Source organism: Acipenser ruthenus, unplaced genomic scaffold, assembly GCF_902713425.1.
Source record: "Acipenser ruthenus unplaced genomic scaffold, fAciRut3.2 maternal haplotype, whole genome shotgun sequence".
Classification (NCBI taxonomy): domain Eukaryota; kingdom Metazoa; phylum Chordata; class Actinopteri; order Acipenseriformes; family Acipenseridae; genus Acipenser; species Acipenser ruthenus.
Window position 1 is genome coordinate 56,451 of NW_026707521.1, and position 24,913 is coordinate 81,363.

The window sequence follows — 24,913 nt, forward strand, 5'->3', positions numbered from 1 at the left end:
GAATGATGTTAAGACAATTCTAAAAAAAAAGAAACGGATTGAAGCCAACCCAAAATAGTAAGATTATTTATTTCAATATCGTTATAGCTATAAACGATGCATGCTTTTTACAATAGCAATTGCTATTTGAGAATGACCAATAAGTAATTTTGTTGCAATACTGTATACAATGTGAACAGAATCAGACTTTGCTCCGTTGTCTCGAAGAAACATCTTCAATTTGTATTTAAAAAGGACGCCCAACGTGGGGCTCGAACCCACGACCCTGAGATTAAGAGTCTCATGCTCTACCGACTGAGCTAGCCGGGCTGACTTTTCGAGGTTCCTTTCACTGTAACCAACTGAGCTATTAATTTGTCATCTTATTTGAGAAGATAGTGAATGACAGAACCAAAGATTCCAAATATAATCCACTGAACTGTAGCTTTATTATCATAATGAAAACAGATTACACATGACCACAGTTCTGTATCAAAATTAAGTCGTAAGTATATGGTTTCCATTGCAGCTATTTACACACACTGCTCTGTTGTCTCCCAGGGTGTTATCTAACAAAACGACATAAGCTGTGCTGCCATAATTAATTAGATAGACTTTCCTGCCCCGTGTTGCTTTCTTCTTAGATGTGATCTCAGGTTCTGATGAGTTCTGCTCCCTCGATCACGTTCTGCAGCATCTCGCCTTGCTCATCACTCCCGTATGCTTTGGTTGCTTAACAGGTTGGTCTCTGTGGCGCAATCGGTTAGCGCGTTCGGCTGTTAACCGAAAGGTTGGTGGTTCAAGCCCACCCAGGGACGATGTTTTTTGCATTTCTTAATCACATTAGAAAATGGCACTCTGATACGCTGTTATTTCATCCAATTACGCTGAAGAATAAATGTGTTCTGTTTTTTTAGTTCAAAATAATACAAAACCAATATAGTCTTGTTGTTTGCCGAAACCCGGGATCGAACCAGGGACCTTTAGATCTTCAGTCTAACGCTCTCCCAACTGAGCTATTTCGGCGTGACGAGACTGATGTTTCGAGATAGCATTCTTTTTGGCAATCCAGTAAAAATGTAATGAAAAACGTTCAACAGCTCTGCAACACCATAATAGAATCCGATGCCTTTACAAATGCTTTTCGAAACTGTTAAGTTTTCTCCCAAATGCGGTTCTCAACAATTTTTTTTTTTTGTATTCCTTCCAGAGTAAGTCCAAAAGGCAAACACTGGAACTGGTTGCCTGAAAGTGCCGCGCTTGAACTGCCTCAAAAAACGCTTAGCTCTAAAACGTGTACATAGAAAGTCTATTAACATCTTTAACACAATCATCTGTATTCCAATAGCGGTTAATCCACAGGGTGATCAATAAAGTGACTGCTGGCTTTGTTTAAATATTAACGAGATGTTTTCAGGATTCACGCGTATTCTGAACAAGCACAATAGAATATGGTAGTGAAAGGACAAGCAAATAACAGGTTTATTGGCTCTGGTCTTGTATCGTCACCCTGACTACTGTCCGCAAGAAAGTGGCATTAATAAAAACGTCATTATGCAAAGTTCCCAATGCGCAAATACGCAGCATATTTAAACTTCTTCACAATCTTAAACCTTCCCAAATGAATTTAAAATACTTACTGAAAGGTTACGCACATTTTCACTATCTCATGCAAGGAAGTGTTAATATGACTTTATTACCCAACTGTGTCATTGAAGACTGGTCAACAGTAATTTCGGATTCACTTTAGTTTCTTGTGCTGTATCAAATGAAACATAAAAATGAATCGCAATACAATAAATATCTGTTTGATCGCTATACAATCAATATGTTGTATAGGCTAAATTGTATAAATAAATGTCCGGAAACAGTCAAATTCAAACACGATAAAAAATGAAATAGTGCGGAATAAAAAGAAAGGAGGCTTTGACCTCGACGTGATTTGAACACGCAACCTTCTGATCTGGAGTCAGACGCGCTGCCGTTGCGCCACGGAGTCCAGCTGTAATGGCAGCTTATTATGCAATGCTAGAGTGTACAGCAAGCATGCCAAACACATGGTAATGCCGACGCTGATACTAGGAAAACACGGGGTATCACCAGGGTCATGGGAAACAGCCGACTCAATACTTGTTCGTAGCCAGCAGGGCTATGAAGTTGTGGGAAGTGTGTTTGATTCTCAGCTTTAAAAGTAAAGAAAACATAAAACAATACGATTTGCTTTTAGAAATTTCATTATTTGAAACGTGGGCATAAACACAGTTGTATTGGCTGGGAATCATATGCCTGTGTTTATTTATTTATTTTCTGCACGTATTAATTAGTATTGTGTGAATATTTTATTTAGATCGTGTGTGAACATTTTATTTAGATCGTTTTTTTTCTTTTCATAATTTTCATAATTTTCTGTTTGCTTTGCACTGTGTTTTTGCTGTGTTGATTATTATTTGTCTGTTTTGTTTGGTGCACGGGTGAAACGGAGTTCGTAATTAAAGTATTTTTTTATTTTGTTTATCACAAGCAGTGAGCACACGGACCTCAGGTCCCGCCCCAAACAATTGCTGGTACCTGTACACACCTGGAATTAGAAGGGCTTTGAGGTATAAAAAGGGTGAGGAACTAAGAGACTGGGAGCATGGAACTAGGAGATACCGGAATAGGAAAGAGAGAGAAGCTGAGGGAAGTAAACGAAAATAAAGAGGACGAGATTAGACAGCGAGTGGTTGGGGTTTTTTTTGTGCACGGACAGTGTCAGTTTTGTTTTGTTATTTTTTCTCGTAGACTCACTCTGGGAGGACTGCGGAATTTGGCGATTGAAGACATTTGAAAAGAGGTACTGACAAGAACCTTTGCGTTCGTGGTTTATGTCAGGAAATCAGGATCTCTCCTGAGGACTTCAGCTGAAGCGCAGCACCCTATGAACAGGCGTCTGGACAGGAGCCCTAAGAGGAGGTCTGGACCAGAGAGTGGATGACGTATGGTTAAGTGAGCAAATACACATTAAAATGCATCTAATGCTCAAAAATAAAACAATAATTCAAATAAACAAACTGTGCAAAAAAGGAAAACCAATCCAATTAAAATTCAAAAATCATAAGTGATAACACTGAATAAAATAATAATCAACACATTCGTCACCCGTGACATTACCACCACTGCGATCTTGAAAATGTTTGTATGCCACAGAATTTAAGATCTGAAACGGAATGTTTGGCATCTACAAAATGTCTAGCTAGTGGTGGATGAATATATTTTCTCCTAATTGAACTTTTATGTTCGCTCATTAATGCGCAATTGTAACTGTCTAGTAGTTTTACCATCATATTGCAAATGGCTAGGACAAGAAATCACATTAATGACATGAGCTGAAGCACAATCACTTGTAAGATACTGTACTCTTTTTTTTTGTATGGCTTGTGCATTTTCTTAGTTTTAAATGTATTATCACAGGCGGTACACTTACGATTTGGAAAAAATCCAGTAGATTTGTCCAGTACACCTAGATCTCTCGAACATCTAAACGAGTCAGCCCTTAATAAAGACCGTCCGTGTTCATTTCGGCGTTTCTGACATTGTCTATACACAACAGCTCTTATGTAATCCTATTGGTATCGAATCGATCGCAATTAATGTGTTCCATGTTTCCAGTCAGTTTGATAGTTTTAATACTGTATTACATTCTGAATATGAATAGAGCTGAATTATTAATTGTTGATAATACTTAGAATACCAGATACATATTTAGCATTAAAAAGCAATACATGTGATTTATTTAAACAGTCGTTCATTATTTTGTGTATCAGCGGCCACACAAAGCTGAGCGCAGTGCGGTATACTGTAATGATGCTCCAGTCAGTCTGTCCGGACTGCACCTGAACCATCTTAAAAACACGAAGCCCCTAATAAGCTAATTTGTAAAAGTAAGTAAAGAATTGCGCTAATATAACGAAGCTAAATTTGAACTCCTAGCTGGAGCAACGAGAGAGGGCGAGAGGGCGGGGCAGAGGAGGAGGGGGAGACGCTGCTAGGCAGCCGGCTCGTGAACATTCCGCTCAGCTGAGGAGAGACCGTTAGGATTTAAAAATGCGAACGTTCCGAGCGGCGTTAGGCGCTTCGTTAAATTAACACACCGTTGCTGGCATTTGAATATAACCATATTTTAAATACTCAAATAGGACTGTATTAAAAAATATATATGTTTTTCAAAGTAATATGTTATTTGGAATATTAAAACAATCAAATTAAATAACACATGTTTGGACACCAATATATTGTTCTTCCTCATAACGTGTAGTTGGAGAATGCCGAAGTCGATCATCCTAGCATGTTAAACGAGGGCATTTCTCCTGTAAGCTGCGTCTAGTAATAGATGGTTTATACTGTTCTCAATGGTCCACATCCCAGCCTGAGACCACGATCCAGTGGTCGACGGAGATGTTTTTCAAAGTAATATGTTATTTGGAATTTTAAAACAATCAAGTTAAATAACATGTTTGGACACAAAATATTTTTCATTGACGTTAACAATTAGTCTGTTTACAACAAAAATGCAATCTGTGTTAGGAACACTATTTTAGTCCGATTTAAAATGGAAATTAAAATGGTATTGAGTGCTGAAATTTATTATTTTTAAAAATAAGTAAACGTCAACTATCAGAAGCGGGATTTGAACCCACGCCTCCATTCAGAGAACAGGACACACAATTCTTTAGAACGACAGAGTCCTTGAGTCTGGCGCCTTAGACCACTCGGCCATTGTGACAAGCTGCGTTTGTTAATGTAGAAAACCGCATTATTTATTTCAGCACACACTAGGGGGTCGTATCAAGGCCCGATTGGGTTTATTACGCACATACCAACTGATGCTCCATGAATGATGCTAAGACAATTCTAAAAAAAAGAAACGGATTGAAGTCAACCCAAAAAAGTAAGATTATTTATTTCAATTTCGTTATAGCTATAAACGATGCATGCTTTTTACAATAGCAATTGCTATTTGACAATGACCAATAAGTAATTTTGTTGCAATACTGTATACAATGTGAACAGAATCAGACTTTGCTCCGTTGTCTCGAAGAAACATCTTCAATTTGTATTTAAAAAGGACGCCCAACGTGGGGCTCGAACCCACGACCCTGAGATTAAGAGTCTCATGCTCTACCGACTGAGCTAGCCGGGCTGTCTTTTCGAGGTGTCTTTAACTGTAACCAACTGAGCTTTTAATTTGTCATCTTATTTGAGAAAAAAGTGAATGACAGAACCAAAGATTCCAAATATAATCCACTGAACTGTAGTTTTCTTATCATAATGAAAACAGATTACACATGACCACAGTTCTGTATCAAAATTAAGTCGTAAGTATATGGTTTCCATTGTAGCTATTTACACACACTGCTCTGTTGTCTCCCAGGGTGTTATCTAACAAAACGACATATGCTGTGCTTCCATAATCGATTACATAGACTTTCCTGCCCCGTGTTGCTTTCTTCTTAGATGTGATCTCAGGTTCTGATGAGTTCTGCTCCCCCGATCACGTTCTGCAGCATCTCGCCTTGCTCATCACTCCCGTATGCTTTGGCTGCTTAACAAGTTGGTCTCTGTGGCGCAATCGGTTAGCGCGTTCGGCTGTTAACCGAAAGGTTGGTGGTTCAAGCCACCCAGGGACGATGTTTTTTGCATTTCTTAATAACATTAGAAAATGGCACTCTGATACGCTGTTATTTCATCCAATTACGCTGAAGAATGAATGTGCTCTGTTTTTTTAGTTCAAAATAATACAAAACCAATATCGTTTTGTTGTTTGCCGAAACCCGGGATCGAACCAGGGACCTTTAGATCTTCAGTCTAACGCTCTCTCAACTGAGCTATTTCGGCGTGACGAGACTGATGTTTCGAGATAGCATTCTTTTTGGCAATCCAGTAAACCTGTAATGAAAAACGTTCAACAGCTCGGCAACACCATAATAGAATCCGTTGCCTTTACAAATGCTTTTCGAAACTGTTAAGTTTTCTCCCAAATGCGGTTCTCTTTTTTTTTTTTTTTTTTTGTATTCCTTCCAGATTAAGTCCAAAAGGCAAACACTGGAACTGGTTGCCTGAAAGTGCCGCGCTTGAACTGCCTCAAGAAACGCTTAGCTCTAAAACGTGTACATAGAAAGTCTATTAACATCTTTAACACAATCATCTGTATTCCAATAGCGGTTAATCCACAGGGTGATCAATAAAGTGACTGCTGGCTTTGTTTAAATATTAACGAGATGTTTTCAGGATTCACGCGTATTCTGAACAAGCACAATAGAATATGGTAGTGAAAGGACAAGCAAATAACAGGTTTATTGGCTCTGGTCTTGTATCATCACCCTGACTACTGTCCGTAAGAAAGTGGCATTAATAAAAACGTCATTATGCAAAGTTCCCAATGCGCAAATGCGCAGCATATTTAAACTTCTTCACAATCTTAAACCTTCCCAAATGAATTTAAAATACTTACTGAAAGGTTACACACATTTTAACTATCTCATGCAAGGAAGTGTTAATATGACTTTATTACCCAACTGTGTCAATGAAGACTGGTCAACAGTAATTTCGGATTCACTTTAGTTTATTGTGCTGTATCAAATGAAACATAAAAATAATCGCAATATAATAAATATCTGTTTGATCGCTATACAACCAATATGTTGTATAGGCTAAATTGGATAAATAAATGTCCGGAAACAGTCAAATTCAAACACGTTAAAAAATGAAATAGTGCGGAATAAAAACAAAGGCGGCTTTGACCTCGACGTGATTTGAACACTCAACCTTCTGATCTGGAGTCAGACGCGCCAAACACATGGTAATGCCGACGCTGATACTAGGAAAACACGGGGTATCACCAGGGTCATGGGAAACAGCCCTCAATACTTGTTCGTAGCCAGCAGGGCTATGAAGTTGTCGGAAGTGTGTTTGATTCTCAGCTTTAAAAGTAAAGAAAACATAAAACAATACGATTTGCTTTTAGAAATTTCATTATTTGAAACGTGGGCATAAACACAGTTGTATTGGCTGGGAATCATATGCCTGTGTTTATTTATTTATTTTCTGCACGTATTAATTAGTATTGTGTGAATATTTTATTTAGATCGTTTTTTTTCTTTTCATAATTTTCTGTTTGCTTTGCACTGTGTTTTTGCTGTGTTGATTATTATTTGTCTGTTCTGTTTGGTGCACGGGTGAAACGGAGTTCGTAATTAAAGTATTTTTTGTTTTGTTTATCAGAAGCACTGTGCACACGGACCTCAGGTCCCGCCCCAAACAATTGCAGGTACCTGTACACACCTGGAATTAGAAGGGCTTTGAGGTATAAAAAGGGTGAGGAACTAAGAGACTGGGAGCATGGAACTAGGAGATACCTAGTTGTTTGCCGAAACCCGGGATCGAACCAGGGACCTTTAGATCTTCAGTCTAACGCTCTCCCAGCTGAGCAATTTCGGCTTGTCAAGCCTCCTTTTTCGAGATAACATTCTTTTTTAGAATAGTTGTAATATAATTACGTACATTTCTAAACAATCCGTTAGTAACATAATATCAACGCGCTATAATTTATTTCAGCTCTTATGAGACAAGTATCTTTGTGCATTATATCATCCTTGATTACAATATGTAATATTAATTAATTGCTTCAGTTAATATTTAAAAAAACTACTTTGCTAACAGAAGAAAAACAAGCTAGCAGAGGATGGTTTCGATCCATCGACCTCTGGGTTATGGGCACAGCACGCTTCCGCTGCGCCACTCTGCTACAGCTGCCTCAGGACTGAATTACCAAGCAGCAGAAAAAAAATCTGAACATCATTTTAACCAGTCACACGGCAGTGGCCGGGCCGAACCATGAAAACGTTGCAAATCAGAGATGATCCGTTTTCTTTTCTCCCAAATATGTTATGACTTTGATCACAGGCAGTTTTATCCCCCAGTTTCGGCGGCCAATTCCAATATTCTGTCTCTCGAAAGCATCTTAAATCGTGGAAAGCGCTCTTTGTTTAAAATTACACTGAAGACTTATTTTGTTCGACCAGGCTTACAATTAGATATTTTCTTGTTTTGAAGTAGATTTTGTGAAGCGCATATCGGGCGCTATAGAATATATATATGATCAATTAATTAATTAATTGATTGATTGATTGATTGATTGACTGTTAGCCTGCGTTCGGTCTGGCAGGTTTAATTCTTCAAAAGACAACGCCGAAGGGTCTGATAAATGACATTGTAATTATTTGAGATGATGCATGTAGACAATAATGTGAAAATGGTTGTTTTCGAATTTGTATCATTTAATTTCATTTTTCTTTTTAAATGTAGAGCTGTTTTATATTTATTAATGTATTATTATTAGGCTTGTAGTATTAATATTATTCATAATGTTCATTATTAACGTCGGTATTGTCGGTATTAAACACAGACAGATATGGGGTTCAGTCCAAACAGAGCGCCGAACTCAGCGAGGTCCAGCAGGGGACAGTAACTTCACACGGGGCCATTTCATCAACCATCACCTCACAAACACTAACAAGCAAATCATTATTATTCTCCATTTTTAAAAGTCGCTCAGCGCTCTCCTGTAGCAGAGCGTTAAGTCATTTAAATTCAGCTCCGTGTGCTTTCTGAGCGGCTCACTTACTTAACGCGCCTGAATGCATCGCATTGAACACAGCGCTGAAAGAGCCAACATGGCGAACTCTGACATCCAGTTTCATAACCGCCTCGACAGGGAGGCCAGCCAATCAGACTCACATGCTGGGGATGGAGTGTTTCTACAGCCAATCAGACTCACATGCTGGGGATAGAGTGTTTCTACAGCCAATCAGACTCACATGCTGGGGATAGAGTGTTTCTACAGCCAATAATACGCGATGACTCCAACCAGACCCGCCTTCTGCTGGTGACGCTTTCATTTCAGTCCAGGAAATAGAGAGGTTTGTTTTGTTCATGTGTGGAGAGGTGGCTGCAGTCAGTGATGATTTTACAACACGCTGTCTCCTGCTGTTTAAAGTATTTAGGCTGGGATTAAATGTTTTCTAATAATTAGTGATTTTTGTGTTTGTTTATTACCTGCACGGAGTTCCGTGAAAAGGAAAGCATCCCTTTTCTGTGTTGAATTTCACACACAGAGCGGAGCGCGTCAGTCGCAGCTACAGACAAGTCGAGCTTTTCAATGAGATGATTTACTGAGAAACAAACGCGTTGAAGCTCCAGCAGAGCTCTGCGCGATTCTGAAAGACCAAAGTAAAGTTACTCCTTGCAAAGCCTGTTGTTTGTGTTCTTTCTTTATCACACCAGAAGAAGTGATGAATATATTTGAATGGGAAGGCTACAGTAAAAAATAAATATTACTAAATACAAACCGCAGGCGGTGTTTCTGATTGAAAAGAGGATTCCGCTAGACCAGTGTGAAACTCAAACCAGTGAAGATGGACGCGTCAGCGTGTCCGTGTCGCTCTTTCAAGACGAGCTCGCCTCTACCATCGAGCACGCAGTGAAAGCGGCTCTACACACCGTCTTGTGCGCGATTACTAAAGCTGTCGGCAGCAAATTCACTGAATTCAGAGTGGAAATGGAACAAAAAGGAGAAAGAGAATGAAAGTCTGAAGCTGAGATTGGAAATATCAGAGAGCGAGCTGAAAGCTTTGCGAGGGTGTATAAACGCTACACATGCAGACATTAAACAACCTTTAATATTTCAAGGTAAGATTGATGTTATTGTGTGTTATTGCTTGGTCAATCAAACACCTTAAACTACCTTCATTGGAAAGATTTTGGTTAGAATTTCTCTTAAGACAATGTGAATAAAGGGGCGGCAGCAGCACCCTGCCTGCACCAACCTGGTGTAAGATTTTGGACCCGAGTGGTTCCACAAGTTCAATTAAGGGTTGAAGTTGGAGGAAGTAAATACAACACAGTAAGGTGTCAACTGAATTGTATCATTTTATTGAGTCTCTAGATTGAGTCTCTAAATAAAGTACTTTGTTCAGCTGATGGTAAGCAGAATTAGGAAACGATCGCTCATATTGCTTATAAACATTTACTAATCCAGGTTATTATTTAAGAGCAGAGATGAGTTTGCACGGGATACATACAATAGGGAGAGCCACACCATTACAAATGTATTTTAATACTACAAGGGATGTTATTGGATTTATATCTACAGGTCATGTGACGTTGCTCAAGTAAGCTTCCAGTGTTGTTGCTAATGATTATTACACATGTGGAGTTTGTACAAAAAACATATTGCTGCACTTTAAAAAGTTTGAGTTGTGTAAATCACCTGTTTAAATGAAACTGCTTTGAGAATAAGCAGGCTATCCTGCTGTAGTCGCTTGTCTGCTCAACTTACATCCTGCATTGACCATTTCCTTCAAAACCATTCTCAATACTGTATCAGGTAACAAAAAGACATTCCTCAGACACTTTGCTAAGACTGCAAGTCTCCTGGCTTGGTTTCTAAGCATGTTTGCAGTAGAGAAATGGATGTTTGCATTAGAACAATGCAAAGGCAGAACGGCGGTCATGATGGTGATTGACAGGGAGGTAGAAGTGGATGCAATGCTCCAGTGTGAGGCTACAGGAGGTGAGAAAGCCCAGCAGCACTGAGTCTTGTTTTGTACAGGACGTAGAATAAAAAGATGTTCATATGAAAATGCCTTTTCCTTCACTTTGTTCATAGGAACACAAACACAGCGTTAACCAATAATTGCAATGTAGAATAACAGGAATGGTATCAATGCCATCATGTACCTAAACCACCAAACTATTATACCGGCTCACCCCTATACGAAATAACTGAGGAACAGTAACTTTAAATCCCTGATCAAAGCAACTAACAAACCTAGCTGGTAAGTAAGAAATCTAATTGTATACAGTTTTGTTTCCCACAGATCCCAAAGAGAGCCACGCTATCCCTGAATCTGAAGCACAGGAAGGGCCAAAGATAGAAGCAGGAGTGCTGTGCAAGTTTAATGCAGGTTACAGAGCTGGCATGTGTTAAAGATGAAGAGGTCCCTCAACAGGAATGTGTTCCTATTAAAGAGGAATTCATAGAGCAGGAATGTGTCCCCATCGCAGAGGAACTTCCTCATGAAAATCATGTCTGTACACTTGAGGAGAACAACAAGCTGGGATCCAACCTGTGTGATGACTCTCCATCTGAATGTGAACTGGGATTTAGAGGTAATCTTACAAAACAAGCAGCATTGAGCTGCCTATTCATCCTGCAGAAACTGGTACTGAACACCAGCAGTGTGCTTGAGATTCATATTTTAACCAAGGGGAGCTGCCCAACCACTATGTCAACAAGGACATCACTGTGCTTGCTTCTGAGGCACCTGCTAGATGTGCAGCCGCTGCCACGCCTCTTTAGAATGTTGTGAGATCAGCGGTGTCCAATCACGCTCCTGGAGGCCATTCCACTCCACATTGAACAGGTTCAGTTATATAAAGTGATACTCCTGTGTCTGGATGGACACCCCTGTGTTAGATCTTTGCCTTTCCTCATTCCTGGTAGGCTGTTTGCAGTTCTGCTCCCACAGCTTTACAGAGCTGCAGGGATCACATGTCCCATCACTGGGTGATGCCAAATCCAGTCGGGTTGCTCAGCGTCACCAGAAGAAACATTTCAGTAGAGAATTTCTGTGGAGAATGTATGCAGCAGGATCACCAACATGAGTCTTATTTTATTTCTTACACTTTATGCAAATACAATATCATTTTTAAACGCTCATCTCACTGCAACTATCCCGAGGACTGTAATGTTTGCTCGCAATGCCACATTTCACTTTTGTGTGTCTCACAGTAAGCATTGCTGTGTTATTATTGTCACAGTACAGTAAATATGTGTGTGGAGGTGTTCTGTACAGCAGACCAGCTCAACAGATAATTTCTATATTAATTATGAATTATCAAAAAACAAATTAAATATTAGATACATTGCAGTACTATCAAAATGCAGGTACTAAATAGGATTTTTCATGATGCTCTGTTGGCTCGATTTAAAATATTCCATTTTAAACATTAAAAAAAGCATGTTTTTTCATTTTCCACTTGGCTGACATGTTGACATCATTTTTGCTGTGACTGAAACTTGCGGGACACTAACTGGTGAATGAATCCACCTCATCTCAAGCAACCAATCACTGAACTGCTCATTCACTTGTGTTCAGAACAGTGCATGTGGAAGAATGCTGTACAATAACCTTTGTCTCTCTTCTCTTTCTTTCTTTAGCTTCTAAAGTAGATGAAGGAGAACACGACTCCACTCTATCACCCCAGTGCAAAAACGCTTCTAGAGGCAAACCACAGTGTAAGAAACACAGAGAAACAACACCCCAAGAAGAAAATGTGAAGACATTGAGAACTCACTCAGTTACAATTCCTTCTTTACAAGACAGACACCCACTTACTGTGGAGAGTACAGAGAGGGCACATTCTGTATGTTTTAACAATTCTGAAACCCAGGGCAACTTGAAGACCTTACCTCATACTATTAAAGGTGGGAAGAGTTCCTGTCAATTAGATGTTCCTAAAACTCACAACGGAAATCCCACAGGAGGGACTCCGTGTTCCTGGGCTGATTGTGGGAAGAGTTTCAATCATATATCACTGCTTAAAAGGCACCAGCGCATTCACACAGGAGAGAAACGTTATCACTGTGCTGTTTGTGGGAAGAGATTCAGTCAGTTAGGAAACCGCACAAGACACCATAACATTCACACATATGTGTAATCCTATCCCTGCACTTAGTGTGAAGAAGTTAAGTCAGTTGCAGGCTCTTACAGGACTTGAGAACATTCTCAGAAATGCAGACACTTGGGGACACCTAAACAACAGGAGTGCATTCGACTAAATACAGAAATATTAACTGAAAACAAAAGAATAAACTTGCTTGATAAATAGGGTCACCCCTAATCACAATCTGTTCAGATCAAAAACTCACCAAAATCTGTGTTCATCATGTTGTTGAGCATTCTGATTGTGTTACATCACATTAGTAATATATTAAATAGATTGTTATTATGAGTGCAAGTTTCTCTTTTTTTTCCTCCTGCATTGCTCAGCCTCTTGCAGTGTGTTGTGTGGAATCTTCCCTGATACCATGGTGAATCTGCGGTACCTCAAGACGCAGCACAGTATACCACAGTTATCATGCGGGCAGCTTGAAGTGGAAAATCAATACTGTTTCCAGCAGGGTGTGCCAGAGACCTTTTAGCACTTTAATGGGCTGCATACCATTGCTTCTTAACAAGGTGATTTCTGCTCCTGATGTGTTGAATACTCCCCTCTCTCTCTGGGGGACTCTATTAAACAAACAGGCACAAGGTATTTAGAAATCACAGCTTTATTACATCAGCTTAGATTCTCTCGTGTACCAGTTCTCTGTGCATGGAAACAACATTTTCATGAGCCATCTGTGAAAACAGCACAAGAACTTTACACATGGCTAATTTATATGGCAACCCCTACCTTTCCCCTTCATTTACATGACGTCTGATGAAAGCCAGGTTTTCTCAAGTAAAGTAAACTGAGCGAATGGGAACCCGAAAAAGCATTTTGCGCAAGATATTTTTATTAAGCAATTCCAGTGGTTTGCAGAAGTATTCACCCCCCTACAAAGTTTTCACATTTTGTTGGCACCTGAGCGTACTCCACGACGCTTTCAAATTAGACTTTACATGTAGAATCTACACAAACTACTCCACATTGATAAAGTTAAAGGTCACAAAATTAGTGAAATAGTTTTAGCCTGTATGTACTCAAAGTGGTTTAACTTGTAGATAATTACATTCAGGCATATAAAGACTTTCAAGCTGCAACTCACATAGTGAACCAACAAAGCAACCATGAAGACCAAGGAGCTTTTGATACAAGTCAGGGATAAAGTGGTAGAGAGGCACAGAGAAGGGTACAAGAACATTTCAAAGGCTCTGATTATCCCTCTCAGCACAGTGAAGGCCATCATTAAGAAGTGGAAGATGCATCATACCACCCAGACACTACCCAGATCAGGTCGCCCTCCCAAACTGAGCAGCTGGACAAGCAGGAAACTGGTTCGGGATGTCACTGAAGCCACCAATGACCTTGAGAGATCTGCAAAGTTCTGTGTCTAAGGTGGGAGTCAGCATTCACACATCAACAATAAGCCAGTCCCTACACAAAGCTGGCCTGTATGGATGGGTGGCAAGAAAGAAGCCATTACTCAAAAAGCAATTGAACTACTGGTGACACATTTGTTTTTTATATTTCCATATTTCAGCACATGCATCAGTGATGTGATATCCATCAAAGTTCCTTTGAAATGCACAATCAGGTGTTCAGTGGGAGCAGTGGTCACGCTTCATTTGAAGTGCTGCTTGTTTAGTCTAGTAACTGTTAGCAACGAGCTCATTAAAACTATCAAACATTGTTCATTGTGTTCTTAATGGTTGGTTAATTAAAAAGTAACCTATTTATGTACTAATAATGTCATATTATTGGAATTGGGAGAGGTTTGTTTAAAGGAATTATTGAAGCTAGTACTGTAGTAATGTTTAGCAATGAGATCAAGTTTAGTTTTATTACCGTATACTCACTAGGAATTGACGCATGCGCTTATACTTGAGTATGTGCTGTTTTCTGTGCAGGTGCAGTTACTCCTTTGGTTTCATATAGAAGCTTATGCACCTGCATTTGAGTGTAATGCAAGGTGTGGAGGCTCACATGTTCATATATTGCATTACAAGTTAAACACCATATTTATTCTTTCTCTTTGAATTCCAAATGTTGTAAGACGGATAAGGGTGTCTGCTAAGAAATAAATAAATAATAATCTTTTTAGCTTGTAATAATATAATAATAATATCATTATTTTTATATAGCACCTTTCATAGTGGACCACCATCTCACAGTACTTTACAGAGGTAGGCTGTGAACTGTGCATTATATGCAGAGTCACTTACAATAGGGCATTGATTTAATAATATAAGAAAAGTTATGAACAAAATCAGGGAATTTAATGCGTCAATACTTTTCTAGTAGCTGACTGATCCCTGGCTTTCATCTAGTTGGCTTTTAAAGACATCCTAATGACTCTGCAGCAGCACCATTCTAGTGACCCATTTCAAACACTCCCAACTCTGTGAGAAGTGTCTCCTCTAATCCTTCTTTGTTCCAGGCTAAATAGATTCAGTTCTCTTGTCTGTTGATTGTCTGTTAACTCCACTGCAAGGGATGTTGCCCAGTCGGAGGAGCACGTCAACCCGAGCCCTTTTTGACTCTGGGTGTAATAATAAATGTGTCAATTAGCAGACGCTGTTATCCAAAGCAACTACACAGACTAGGGAATGAACTATACACCAACAATTTCTGCTGCAGAGTCACTTCCAATAGGACCTCGGTTTTACATCTCATCCGAAGGACGGAGAACAAGGAGGTTAAGTAACTTACTGTGAGAAGATGTGTCTCCTAACCTCTGTCCTAAGTCTGTCTCCACTCAGTTTATAACTGTGTACTCTAGTCCTGGTCTCTCTGCTGTGCTTAAAAGAGTGACTACAGTTAACTCCAACTTTTTAAAAGCTTTTTAGTCTCCTCTAGTCTTTTTTTGTTCCAGACTGAATTGATTTAGTTCCCTCAACTGTTCTCTCAGCATATTTAGGATTGGTTGAGTGTACAAGGAAAACAACTGACTCTGGAGAGGAGTTACCAATCAATGCCAGCACACTGGAGATCCAGAATTCAGAACACAGAACCAGGGAGGACATTCGGCCCATCAGTGCAGCAGCTGATTGATCTCAAACCTGTTAAGTCGGGTCTTAAAGGATCCCAGCCCTAACAACATGACTTGGTAACCCATTCCATCCCCTCACCACACTCTGTGAGAAGGTATCTCCTACCCTCCGTCCTATAGCTATCCACACTTAATTTCCAACAGTGCCCTCTCACCCTGGTGTCAGTGCTATGCTTGAGGTATTAGTTTGGGTTAACTTTGTCAACACCTTTCAAGTTTTTAAAGACTTCAGTCAAGTCCGCCTAATTGTTCTGTGTTCAAGCTAAACAAATTCAGTACCCTCTTCACAGCTCGTTCCTTTAAGCCCCGGGATTAGTCTTCACCTTTATGATTGCATCCCTGTTGCTGGTAGAAATGAGTCTATCACAACACCAAGGTCTTTCTCTCACACCCACTGTGTATTTCAATCCTACTTTTTTCCTTCTAAAAAGAGACTTGGTAATACATTTGTGAAATGTTTCAATACGACACATGCACTCCACACTGTACAGCAGCTGATTGATTTGCTAATGAAAGAAGCAGCTCAACCACAACACCTGGTATAATGAACATGTTTGTGAGCCAGGTGTTTGCAGTACTGTGCTGTAGATATGAAATTCCAGAGAAGGCTTCATTTTGCATGACTGATAACTAATCATTCTATTGCCTTTAATACTGTATATGGGGCCACCTGTCTGCACCTGCTGATCCCAGCACTGATCCTGCTCTGTGTTAAGAGAACAATGAAGATCACTGACACTGTGTCAATAGATTTGGATCATAGGGTATAGAGGAAATAGTTTTCAAGTGAAGTATGGAAATTTGGAAGAGGAGGGCATCACACAGTATCACAGTGTAGAGAAAGAAAGGGTCCTTGATGAGGGTTTAGTGGTGAAGGAGTGCATTTGCCTGGGAGAGGGTATAAAACAGAGCAGGGTGGAGGGACCAGAGCAGCTGAAGAGTGGAAAAGCAGCATCAGCACCTTGTCAAGATGAAAGCCTGGACTACAAGAGCCATTCTCCTCTCGGTCCTGACAGCATGTCTTCTGTCAGGGGCTGGTAAGACTGCCTTTCTCCTGAGTAACATGGGGAGGGAGGGAGGGATTTCATTGATTGCCATCAACCTAAAATAAATGGGGGAAGAGATGGCATTGACTGACTTTCATCAGAATAACAGAAGGGTAGGGAGATAGCAGACAGTCTTCCATGGGATAACATAGTGGAGAAGGCAGGCTTTTCCTCAATGCTGCATCATTGAATAATCAACTTACCATAAGAATATCCTTCTTTGTTCTTAATTTGTACATTGCCATTTAAAAGAATGATTCCACCCCCTCCATTTCCTCTGTGTGCAGATGCAAGGAGCCTCCTTGAGGACTCTGAAGAGCTGGGAGATGATGGTTACCAGGCCAGCAAGAGAGAACTGGGTAAGATCCATTCTTCCAGAACTCAATCCTATATTCTCAACACAGAGGTTTGTCTACTTGTCTTGGGGATTGATTTGATGAGTCTGTACTCCACTAGAATAAGACACAGCATTTAAAGAACTTGAAAACTCCCATGTGTTGCATCAACCACCTCCCACCATGGGGACCCCTTATTAAGAGGCTGCTTCAGACCAGAAGGATTCCCTGGTACTGTAAAATGCAGCTGTGGCTTATCCACGTGAATAGCCAAATCAACTCGTCGTTTCTTATCATTTATAAGAACTTATTAGAAATGAAACAGTCATAAACAGTAAATATTTAAATATATTGGGGGGGGGGGGGGGGGAAACAAATCAAGGTTTGCATTTGAAATTTCCCTTCGAGTCGATCTTGCCTCCTGCTCATCTCTTCTATAAAGCATTGCAGGGTGTGAATAAAATACACTGAGATTTTAAAATGTTCATTCAGTTTGATTTACCTTTTTCACAAAATATACATATCCTTGAAACATATAGACCTGCTCTTTCATTTATTGTGCTAATATTCAAACCACTTTTTATACAGCAGATTTAATATAATAATTTATTTAAGAGATATTAAAAATGCAAACTGTTTACTGCAAGTTGATTTATTACAATTCTTTGCCTTATATAATATGTGGCACTTTAAAGTGGTTTATTTATATAATATTAATTCAACTATTCTACACTGTTGCAGTTATTAACAAAAGTGCAGAATTTTATGACCATAATTACATGTTTTCAATACAGATACAAAAATCTTAATACAATTTTAAAAAATCCCAGTTTTCCTAATCGGTCTGTTTGCATTCTCCATTCCATGCTGTCATTCCTTTCATAGCACTGGATACAACACAGGACTGCTCTCATTAAAAATGTAACCACAGCCTGTGTTTACAGATCTCAGCAACACTTTGGAAGACTCAGAGGAGCAGGAAGGAGCACTGGAGAACAAGAGAGCACTGGGTAAGGAAAGAAAGAAAGAAAGAAAGAAAGAAAGAAAGAAAGAAAGAAAGAAAGAAAGTTTCTTATTTGCAGGATTTAAGTTAAGCAATGACAAAAAAGCACAGTCCTGGACAGACCACACATTTGTTTAGAAACTTAACCTGACTAATCATCGCTTATCATGCATAACATCAAGGGCTACTGTATATCCAGAAATCTCCTGGTTAAACCTCACAGCTCTGCATTGCAATGTAATGGGGAACTCTCTGCCTCCCTGTGTTGAGTGTCCTATGAAGCTGTTCACTGCAGTCGAGGGAATCCTTCATTGCTTCATGAAGCTCTCTTCTCCCTGTTCCAGAGGCAGAGGATTCAGGTGACAGTGATGCTGAACTGGACAGTGATGGACTCAAAGGAGAGCGGGAGTTGGGTGAGTCCTTTGAAAAGCACGTCTGGGTAGTGTGTGGGTACAAGGTTAAACCTTGTGAATTACAGATGATAGACTTAAGGCCAAACCCCAGTGAATCTGAGCATATTTAGCTGCTGTTTCTCTACTGGCACTAACACAAAGTGCCCAGATCTGTTTCCTAATGTACGTCTAACTGTATAAACCTATTTCTGTTTTACCTGATAGGAGACAATATGATGGAGAAAAGAGCTGACAGTGAGTACAGAAAGCCTGTAGCTTCTTCGGTTGAGTGTCTGTCTGTCTGTCTGTCTGTCACACTGATGCGGAAGAGGAAAACACAAAGCTTGAGGGATATACACTTTGAAAATATTTCACCTGTTTGCATTTAACATGTGCATTTAAATGTGTTGATGCAGCACCTTTAATAAGACGTATTGTATTAATTGATCACCTTAAATGTCAGTAAGAAGGATCGCCCAACTGAGATATAATAACTTGACTAAAAGGTTGTCCTGTTCCCTTACCTTTTTATCAATCAATATTTATTTTATATAGCACCTTTCATAGTTCACCACAGTTGTTTTGTGCATAAGTCTGTGTGATTCTTTTCATATGTAATGCAGACTGAAATATCTTTCTGTTAGTAAGTGCCATCACCATCTAGTGCATAGCAGTGAATTGAAAGCAGAAGGAAGCGTGATCCAGTCACTGGCTCTTCTATAAAGACACTTTGACTGATCCAGCCTACATTATGTACATATATCTAAGACAGGCAACTAGAACTGAAGAGCAGCTCCTGAACTCAGGTGAAAACATTGTAACACACACTCTAACAAAATGAAATCTGAAGCTCCTTACTGTTCAGCAATCTTCTTTAATGTACATTGAAATCCTAATCCAAATTTGGAGAGTTCCTCAACATGGTCTGTGTTTAAATAGAAGGGATGCAACCTACTGTTTGTTTAATGATCTTCACGTGCTTTCTGTCTCCTGAAGTGGATTCTGAAGTGGTCCTGACACAGTCCATGGTAGTGAAGAAGGATGCCCTGTCCAAAAGATACTACAGAAGTAAGTGTGTGTCTCTCTGGAGCTGGCTCCTGGTTTGGGTGAACTGCATGGATTGTAGACTGAAGGTCAATTGATTGAAGACATTGAGAAACACTTCAGTATTACAACATATTCTACCATGGAGTGGTTTCATAGTTTTGGACAGACTGGAGGAAACACTTTGAAATGTGCCCCTTGGTGTCTTCATTAAGCCTGTAACAGCTATCAAAATCAACTGATATTCTCAGAGGAACAGAAAACATTCCAGTAAATGGAACTCAAACATGAATATAAAGTGAACTATTAAATCCAATAACCACTGTTTCTGTTTTTCTTTTTCTTTGGAACAGCTTACTGTTGTAAGTATTTTATTTTATTATGGTACATTAATATGTAGAAATGAATTGTATATATATATTTAAATTGTATTTAATGGTGTATGTTTATTTCATTTCCAGATTATAGCATCTGTGCTCGTGGTAAGTGTGAATCTGATATTTTAATAAAAATGTGACTGTACACTACAATACAATACACATGTACTGTGCGCGTCACAAGAAATGAATACATGTTAACAATGGGGCCTCCTACAGCTGATGTTGAGAATATGGAATGGGGTATTATTGTATAATAGTATGAATTAGCTGCTCTTAATATGAAATGCCATCTTTATTTAATACATACTCACATAGTGAGGTGTTCTGTATCCTGTGGGAGGGGATATAAAGAAGGAGCCCTGTCTTTGGATTTTGCCAATAATAGAAATGTACAAATAGAGAGACACTCCTTTGAATTATATAGCTCTCTAATACACTACTGAGGCCCCATTCTTGTACAAAGCAGCCACTGCAGTGACTTCAAATGGATTGAACTCAATATATCACTTGTATCTTTCACAGTAAGGTACAGATGCTACTATGGTAAGTAAATGGATTCTACTTTATTTTATGCAGCAATCAGTGGGTTTTATTTATTATTTTCAATCAGGGCATGAATTGTTTATCAGTGTAGCTTTGCTGAGAGGCTTCGGTGACACAGTGACTAGAGTGCAGAGCTGCAGTGTGGAAGGTAGTGGGTTTGAGCAGTTTAGTGGTTAGTGCTGGGCTGTAGTATAGGAGTTAATGGGTTTGATAGCTCAGTCTTTAGAGAAAGTGGGGCCCTGCAGAGTGGAAGGCAATGTGCATGCTTGTGGATCTGAGTATTACTTTTTTATTCATTAGTCTTTTAGCAGTCGCTTTTCTCCAAAGTGCCTTCGAGACTAGGGGGTGTACTATGCATCAACAACTGCTGCTGCAGTCACTTACAATAGGACTCCAGTTTTACGTTTTGACTTGCTCAGGGTCACACACAGTGAGTGAGTGGCTGAGCCGGGATGTGAACCTCCTGATAACAAGCCCTTTTCATTAACCACTGGGCCACTGTCCCTGGGTAGCTCAGGGGGTTGAGTTCTGGGCTACAGTGTGGAAGGCAGTGGGTTTAAGAAGCTCTGTGTTAAAAATAGACTGTTCCTAATTATCTTTTCTTTTTTTGTGTAGCTCATCACTATCACTACTATTTCTACTACCGTCATGGGTACCGCTGCGCTCGCTGTGAGTATGCCTTATTATTTCTGTATACATTGGTTGTGGGATATATTAGAACAATTTGAAATAGAAAACCAAGTGTCATTCCATAACAGTTTAGAACATGAGGTCGACCAGGTCAAATATGGATGGAACTCCAAGAGAGACACAGAATTGTTGGAATAAGTTTTATAACAGATGCCATCCATCATAATCCTTCAACTGGAAATATCAAGATGAGTTTATGATTCATCTTTCTACAGCATTGTCTCAAACTATTGATCGATTTGAGGCCATTCGTAACTTATTGGAAAGAGGAAAGTCTAACCTGTCTCCTGCAATCAAGAAATGTATACTTAAACTTATTACATGTGTGTGATCTCATGCTGGAGTAACCAACTCCACAAATAATCCCAGGAGATCTGATGAATGGGATTGCTGCTGTTTTATGGTGTGTGTACAGTAGTTCTCTGTGGGAGGTCATTATGTCAGGGTTGGCTTTGAGTTGAGAAGAAGGGTCCACTGACCTCAATCTCCTGTGGAACTTTTGTCATTTCAGTGAAACAAAATATAAAAGCAGGGGACAAAACAGAGGAGCTTTGATCTAGGATTGCTCTGAATAAAACCTCAGAAGCATGTTTGGCATTTGAACTAGTATAGAGGGTTTCCGTGTTTTTTATTGATAGGATTGTATTGAGAGGTTGTGGTGGCTCCACAGTTTAGCAGTTGATTCCATACCCTTTGGGATTGTGAAATTGCATGCTGAATTACACAAAGCTTATTTTTCAAATTTGTAATTCAAAGGAGTGCAATACAAAGAGTGTGGAGGATGCTATCTACACATGGGAGGGAGTTCAATTCTGCAGCTCAGTGTGACACTGATTGTCTATATTATTAGACAATGCTGACCATTACCACCCCACAATCTCATTACCTAGCTGTGCAATGCTCTGTAGGGTATGGATCAGAACAATAGCTTTTCTGCCCAGGTTGCTGATAATGTCTTCAATTGGTTTCAGACCGGCGTACCTACCGCTGCAGGCGATGCCAGCACTACTGAGCTGCAGCAGCACCCAGGGATCACAGTGCTGGAGTTTACCTGACAGCAGACCTGCAAGCAAAGCTTAAACACACCAGCAACCTTCTTTTATAGCATCACTGTAACCTTTCTGTTCTGGTCCCTCTCCCCACACACAGCTACAGAGCCATACTTATTTCTATCAGGCCATTCACAGCTTGTTTAAAACAGCTGCTCCCTGTTGTGCATTTGGTCAATCTCGTCAAGGATATATAATAGAGACAACATTATTTTTCTATTGGGTGATTCCCTGCCTCTCATGAAGCAGGTCTTTACATTGTATGGAATGGTGTCCTTATTTAACATGTAGTCTCAGATTCTCAGTGAGATCACATGCTCACACATGTTTGAATAGAAATACAACTCCACATGGGCACATATACAAAGCGTTACTTGGAGAGCCTGCTTGATTGATTTGCCCCAGCTCATAATCACTGCACCGAGTCAGGTTTGACCAGTAGACTCCTTTCTTCTCCCAGCTCCTCACAGCCACCCTGTGATGTCACAAGTGACCCGTGACAGACCTTGTTCACAGACTGACAAAAACATTGTGTTTATGTAGAGATTATCTTCATCTCTCACTTATTTTAAAATCTCTTTATTTGCATTCATGACAACAAATGCTCCAACTGTTGACCAGTATAAATGCTGTCCTGCCAAAACAACACTGCTGTTACATGAAACTGGGTAAAAGCCTGTCTCTTTCTGTAAAGCTTTTTAAGCAATAAAACTATTAGCATCAATGTCTCGTTTTGGACTGGTTTATTTCACATGACATGCATTCTTGTCAAACTACCACCACTGAAAGCCCCGAACCACTGCGACAAAGCTGTTCCAAGCCGCTTTCTCCTTACTAGTGAGCTTCTTGGGGAATTCATTGCATTCCAGGATCTTCTTTATCTGTGGTCCGACGAAGACACCGGGTTTGAACTTTGCCTCAGACAGCTTAGGGAAGAAGTCTTGAAGGTACCTGAAAGACCCTTCTCTTTACTTCTAAAGACGGCTGCTCTCTCTCCGGAGGAGTGGGTACGGGGAGCTCATGGCAGTGTGGCACCGGGGCGATGGATGAAGGAAGGTCCGAATACGTGATAGCAGGTGCATTCTTGCCAGTCCGACATTTGGAAGGGTCCACCATGCAGATGTAGCAGTTGCTTGAGTGGTCAGTGGGTTCCCGCCAAATTCTTGTCATAGCAAACTTCATGGCTCTCTTTTGCCCTCTGTACCATCCTACAAAAATAGATTTATTTCACCCATGACTAATGTGTAAGAGATTCTCGCAACATTTTTCATATATGATATATTTATTCAATAACATTGAAAATTGTAAAACATTTTAAAATTAGAAACTTATACAATTTAAAAAATTTTAACAAATTTTATAACATAAAATTCAGAGCAACAATTGTCCATCTTACCTTCCAGAGTTTTTTTGCAGTGCTCGCAGGTGAAATGAGGTGCCCAGGGTTTGTCTTGATCCCCGACAGACATGCCGAAATAGGCCTTGTAGGCCTCACACATCTTAGCAGATGCTTCCACGGAGTACGTTTTCACTCTTGTCTTGATAAATTGGCCGCAGACATAGCAAAATGCGTCTGCCGGATGCTTGCAGCCTCTTGATGCCATCTCAGAAAAATGCAGATATGTATCCACTTAGGCAGCTGGAACTAAACGTAACTGGTGGGCTTAAGGCCCCTGTATTTATACTACTATTTATATTACTGGAAAGTTCTAGAAAGTTCTAGAAGTTACTCCAAGTTTACTCAGCACTGAATCTATTTGGAATGTTCTGGAAAAAAGGTACATTTCAAAATATCACTGTCCTGGTCACAAAAGCAAAGTTTGTGGGGAATAATAGCCATTTTCTATACTTTTGAGGCATAAGCAATTAGAAAATAACACTTACTACCCAGGAACCAAAAAAAAATAATAATAATTGTTACACGGTGATATCTGCCTCCGGTGGCTTCTTTGAGGATTGCGAACAAATTATGACTGAAAAAAGATCAAGAATGTACCAATCTGGCGAGAAGAAGCGTAAAAAGAAAACAACTGAGGAAGAAAAACAACATGAGAAAGGTATTGTATTATTTGATTTAGCTCCGTTTTTATTGCTGTAGCTTGCTTGCATGCTGGCTGTGCCAAGGCGCGTAGTCACAGTGTACACATTGAGGCAGCCGAGGCCCTCGGTAAAAATCGACTCAATTCTTAATTTTGAAGACCAAAATAATAATAAAAAATGTACCCACTTTCTTTTTTAAGAATGTAAAATTTATATATATGTATATATATATATATATATATATATATATATATATATATATATATATATATATATATATAAAATGTTATTTTTAATTTCTTCACATTACTATAATCTCGGGCTGTGTATTTGCATCTATAGCGACCCGGCCTGTGCGCCAGGCAGTACCGGGACCTCTGCGACCGGTTTCCCCCGCCTGAAGTACTGTACTACTTCCTATCATCGATTTATACAGACAAAAGAATATTAGAATTGGGCAAACCAAATCCTGCTTAGGGCCCCCAAAAGGCTAGAAACAGTCCTGTCTATTACCAGTACAAAACACACACACACAAACACACACCCACACACACACACACACACACACACACAGAGGCAGCAGTTGTACAGTGTTATACAAGGAAAATAACAAGAT

At 39.7% G+C, this 24,913-nt stretch overlaps 2 long non-coding RNA genes and 6 other non-coding genes across 8 annotated transcripts; 3 read left to right on the forward strand and 5 right to left on the reverse strand.

Annotated features, from left to right (window-relative positions):
• Positions 1 to 236: 236 nt before the first annotated feature.
• On the reverse strand, positions 237 to 309 carry trnak-cuu (transfer RNA lysine (anticodon CUU)). Its single transcript has one exon. It is a non-coding gene; the product is annotated as a tRNA-Lys (tRNA).
• Positions 310 to 723: 414 nt separating this feature from the next.
• trnan-guu (transfer RNA asparagine (anticodon GUU)) lies at positions 724 to 797 on the forward strand. The gene has a single exon. It is a non-coding gene; the product is annotated as a tRNA-Asn (tRNA).
• A 135-nt stretch (positions 798 to 932) lies between these two features.
• On the reverse strand, positions 933 to 1,005 carry trnaf-gaa (transfer RNA phenylalanine (anticodon GAA)). The gene has a single exon. It is a non-coding gene; the product is annotated as a tRNA-Phe (tRNA).
• A 4,080-nt stretch (positions 1,006 to 5,085) lies between these two features.
• Positions 5,086 to 5,158, reverse strand: trnak-cuu (transfer RNA lysine (anticodon CUU)). The gene has a single exon. It is a non-coding gene; the product is annotated as a tRNA-Lys (tRNA).
• Positions 5,159 to 5,780: 622 nt separating this feature from the next.
• trnaf-gaa (transfer RNA phenylalanine (anticodon GAA)) lies at positions 5,781 to 5,853 on the reverse strand. Its single transcript has one exon. It is a non-coding gene; the product is annotated as a tRNA-Phe (tRNA).
• A 1,529-nt stretch (positions 5,854 to 7,382) lies between these two features.
• Positions 7,383 to 7,455, reverse strand: trnaf-gaa (transfer RNA phenylalanine (anticodon GAA)). Its single transcript has one exon. It is a non-coding gene; the product is annotated as a tRNA-Phe (tRNA).
• Positions 7,456 to 8,501: 1,046 nt separating this feature from the next.
• Positions 8,502 to 13,032, forward strand: LOC131727562 (uncharacterized). The gene is made up of 3 exons (XR_009322198.1): positions 8,502 to 9,705; positions 10,896 to 11,187; positions 12,239 to 13,032. It is a non-coding gene; the product is annotated as an uncharacterized LOC131727562 (long non-coding RNA).
• A 7,024-nt stretch (positions 13,033 to 20,056) lies between these two features.
• Positions 20,057 to 22,900, forward strand: LOC131727561 (uncharacterized). The gene is made up of 4 exons (XR_009322197.1): positions 20,057 to 20,077; positions 20,498 to 20,518; positions 21,134 to 21,187; positions 22,180 to 22,900. It is a non-coding gene; the product is annotated as an uncharacterized LOC131727561 (long non-coding RNA).
• The last annotated feature ends 2,013 nt before the right edge of the window (positions 22,901 to 24,913 follow it).